Source organism: Electrophorus electricus, chromosome 20 (assembly GCF_041902795.1).
Source record: "Electrophorus electricus isolate QZ-2024a chromosome 20, ASM4190279v1, whole genome shotgun sequence".
NCBI classification, from domain to species: Eukaryota; Metazoa; Chordata; class Actinopteri; order Gymnotiformes; family Gymnotidae; genus Electrophorus; species Electrophorus electricus.
The window spans coordinates 16,788,894-16,794,078 of NC_137516.1; positions in this window are offsets into that span (position 1 = coordinate 16,788,894).

Below are 5,185 nucleotides of genomic sequence, written 5' to 3' on the forward strand. Positions count from 1 at the left end.
CTAACGATGTGCACCTGTCCCTTGTTATTCCCTTCAACCATTTCAACCCGCAGGTCAGCAGGGACGGCGTTACGCGTTAGCGGATTACTTGTTGGGGGACCGACACAGAGAAACACAACAAGCACTTAACTTTTGTTTTATTTTGTTGCTATACACTAGTGCCTTTAGTTATGGAAAATAAAGAGCACCTTCTAGCATCAAAAACTTTTTGTTACTTTATTTCCCAACTGTATTTGCCTTTAAGGGACAACATTTTTTGCATGAGGGACCAGTGTCCTGTGATCATTTTCATCAGCTAATGTGAGAGCAGAGCTGTGTCATGCTGCTCTCTGTTCTTTCTCTCCTAACACTTCTTCAGGTACAATGAGTGACTTAAGCCTTCCCCTGCACCATAATAAACTGACAATTCATCAAATATAAATCCATTTTAAAAGGAACTAAAACCTTTCACCACTTTCATGTGGAGATCAGTTTATTTTTATATTTGTGTGATTTGACAGGACATAGGTCACCTGCTGAGCATCAGAAATGCAGATCATAGAGGGTGATGAGACCAAGAACAGGAGCACTACAAACGACCTTCAGAAGAATCAGCAGAATCCCAGAACTACGTTTCTCCTTTACATCTTCCCATATGGATTAATGAAGGGTGCTCCAGTACCTCTCCATCATAGATTAACTACAGTGGAATATTTAACATTATGTTCCCATTAGGGGCATAATGATATGAATTAAATGGTGATTATATCACACTTCTGAGTTAGGATGTGGATTCACTGATATTCCTGTGTGATCACACGGGAAACTTATTGTGATGAGCAGTATGAGGTGGTGTAAGGGTGGAGCTCTGAAACTTAGCAGAAAACTACATAAATCCTATTCAGCTTTGGCTTTCACTCAGTTCACATCTCCATCATCATGCTACTCTTTGTACTTTCTCTCCTAGTGACACTTTCAAGTGAGTTTATTTATATGTCAATTATAATTATATAATTATAACAAATCAAGAAACAATTTGGCATTATCTTTTTATTCTAATATGAATGCAAATTTCTATAGAATGTTTCACTTTTGAAAAGATTTTGATTATTTAATTTTCATAACCTGTCTTTTTTTTAGGGAAGATCTCAACACAGAAAATTAATCCACTTGACCCAGTAAAGCATGTGTCAGTGGGTGATCCTGTTAATCTCTCCTGCAGTTACAGTACGAGTACTAATGATGCTCTTCAGTGGTATCGCCAGTATCCAACATCAAGACCAGACTTTATAGTTTTCATCTACGAACATGAAACTAAAAAAGAGTCTGATCTTCCTGGTGTTTCTGTAAGGGTTGATAAAGACCAAAGCCGTGTGGATCTGCTGATCTCCTCTGCTGCAGTATCAGACTCTGCACTTTATTACTGTGCCCTGCAGCCCACAGTGACAGGAAACACAGCTACACTGTACAAAAACCTCCTACTACACAGATAAGTTTAAATAGGTATCATATATTTAAATATGTATCTGAAAATATGTGACTGAAATGTTTTATAGTCACTGTAATGTGTCATAATGTGATATATTCTAAAAAACAAATTAATAAAACATCTGTTTAATTTAGAGAAACATGAAAACCAAACAAAATTTTTTAAAAAATGACAATTTAAAAAAACGTTGGGACGTTAATGACATTTTTAAGATAATCTAAATAAAAAATGCTGAAAATAACAGAGTCAGTAACATTGTTGGGTGTTGAATTGGTAATGGTGTTAAAATGTTTTTAAAATTTTGACTCTTTTGTGTCACTATATTACACAAAACCATTTAACATTGCTTTCAGGACAATGTATCTTTATGATATCATGGGTAGACATGCACTATTCATTTTAACATAATGACAGTAGTCATTTCATCTGCAACACTCTGCAACACAGTTCATCTGCAACACTCTGAAGCATCAACACAAAATATTATTCCCCTTCATCACACTGTGATGACAGCAGTCTCCCAGAGGAGGGCAGACTTTACACAGAATCATTTTCTACACTGTACCACACTGGCTAAAAACACTAGTGTCAATAAGGCAGGACACTACTGAAAATCAAGAAACTTGAAAAAAAATAATTTTTACACTTAGCTCAAACCAATGAAATAATTTCAGTTTAAATGGATGATTTTAACCCTATATACAGTATATGTATCCAAATTCAGTGTTATGGTGTCTAATTAATTTACAGTAGAGTAATATCAGAATCATTAAACTATACCTGTTCAAGAGTTAAAGAGTATCCACACATCAGAGCCCCACTACCAGGAGACCCAGAGTATCCACACATCATGTACAGGCACAAGGCAGAATTTATGTTCTGGGCTCAGACCCTCCACCACCAGGGCTCATGGCCACCATGATTCCCTCCATGATTAGGCACACAAGTTTCTTTGATAAAAGCAAAAACAATATACCATGCTCAAAAAGCATGCTTTTATTCAGAAATACCCTCCAGAAAAACTGCAAAAAGTTTTTTTATGGTCATAGTGTATCATAGCACATAAACATAGCAGACATACAGTCCTCCTATTTCTTTTTCAGGAATATATTTCTCTTCTCAGTGCCTAAGCTGTAATACTATCTGCTAGCAGAGCTACATAGCTAATGTGCTGTTCTCAGACCTGTGGTTTAATTTATCATTCTTCTTCCTAGAATTCCACTAACAAACTCTGAGTGACTGCAAAGCTGTTCCATTATGAAGCCTATTGGTTTAACATACATGTTTTATCAGTATTAACAGTCATGCAGGATAGGATTAAGAATAACCTTCACAGTGTATCAGTGCTGTGTATCTGCATTTATTCTGTGATCTATAGTGACCAGAGTGGATAGAAACCAGGGGATCTGGACACCGTGCTGGTGAGGCAAAAAGGCTCCTCTGATAAAAGGAAAAATAATATACCATGATCAAAACATGTTTGTCTACTCAGACTCCCTCCAGACAAACTGCAAAAGCTGAGTTTGGCATGGTCATACTGTCATAGTACATAAATACATACTAAATAAATGATAAAATAACAACCTCATGTAAGCCTGTTGGTGATTAGGCTTGCACTTTAAAAGTGCATATTGCTTTAAATGAAAATGGTTACATATTGAGTGCTGAATTCATCCAAACACTACTGAATGAATGTAAAACACATCAGGTTTTTGGTTAATATGAATTTGTAGTTAACATTAAAAATTAAATTTAATTAAAAATAAAAAAGCATAAATATAAAAATAGATAAGGTGCATAAACACAAATATGACTGTGTCACCCTTAATATGGAATATTCATTATTGTTTCATGCTTTACAAGAATATAATCTTATACTAATGATTCAGTCAGATTTTTTGTTATCACTAGAGGTGTTTTGTCATGGTACGCCTCCCCCGTGCCCTCTTTCATCTCTTTCATCATGCCTCCTCTCCTCATCCTTGTACATCTCCAAACTTGACATATTTGATACTGTTGCGTTTATATCCCCAACCTTAATATACCTACACACACACACACACACACACACACACACACACACACACACACACACACACACACACACACACACACACACATCTCCATCACAGTATACAATTTTCTCCTCCTTTTCTTTCTTCTGGAGCCCAATAAATGTTTATCCCATTAACAACTAATTGGTACTAAACACTCTATTATACACAAATTAGCAAATTAAATGATTAATAATGTTATTATGATTAATATGATTATTAATAATAAATAGTCTATGAACAGACAAAACGTCATGCTATTTGTCTTTAAAACAGGTTTTGCATTAGTTTGATCTTTGGATAATGTGTCATTTACATAAATGTAGAAATGTCAGCTATGAAAATTGAAAGTCTATTTCAATATTGTTTTAATATTTGTCAGAATGCCCAGCAGAGCTGTTTTCCAGGACAGGAAGTTCCTGTTGTAGTTTTCATAACTGCACTCAGAGCAGAGAGACTCACAGTAGCACATATCAACATTAGAGCAATAACAGCTTCAACACACTACTGATTCAGTTTGATCATATTCACAATGGAAAGATTCTTCCTAATTACTTACATTATGGTATCAGGTACTGGCTATGAATTTGGTTGAACTTTTTATAGAGATCGACAGTTTCTAAAATATTTTAATTGGCTGTTTTTTTCTTACATTGTTCTTACAGGTGTGTTTTGTGCTGATCAAATTGGACCAAACCAGGTTCAGGATATTGAGGTTTTTCACAAAGAGGGACAATCAGTTACACTGGAATGTTCACATGATTCAACGAGTCGATATGTTGATCTTTACTGGTACAGACAGCATCCTAACAAAGCACCACAGTATTTACTGTATAAACCTGCTCGATCAAGTCTGAATCCTGCGGATACATCAGACCAACATTTTTCATCAGTTACCTCTGACACATCCACTCAGCTCACTATTAATGGACTAACTCTGGCAGACACAGCTCTCTACTATTGTGCTCTTCACACTCAGTGATATAAAGTCTCTGAGAGGCTTTACAAAAACTTATACACTTAATATTTGCTTTGAAATTGATGAGCATCTAAACCACAGCAATGTTACTGAATGTAGTAACACCTGGAAAAAGGGGTTCTGGTCATTAAACAAGACAAAAAGATGTTCGAAGAGACATGTTTTTATATGAGTCACTTCTTAGAAGAAACAAAATTGTGTCAGTGAAGTTGCCAGCAGAAGACAACAGTGGAAGCATAACACTGTTCATTAAGAAAAAAAATATTGCAAATAAAGTTAGACTGTTAATACTATAAACAGAATTATTTTATATTGTTAAAGGGACAGTGAGTAAGATGTAGGGGATCTATTGCTAGGAATGGACCATAGTATACTTAATTGTTTATGTTAGAAATTATCATGATTGGTCGCTCCCAGCTTCTGTGTTCCGTGTTTTCCCTGTCTTGTGTTATTTTAGTTCCATGGAATAGTTTAGTTTTCTCCGCCCCTCGTTTCATTGCATACACATGTCCCTCGTTTCAACTTTAAGTTCATGTATTTAAACCCTGTCGTGTTCCCGGTGTCTTTGCTGTTCATTGCATTTTTATTCCAGTGGTTGTGTTTCTTTGTACTCCGTGCCTTTGTGTGTTTCTTAGCCTTTCTTATAGCCTGCTTCTCCTGTTTGCCTTTGTGTGTTTTGTTTGT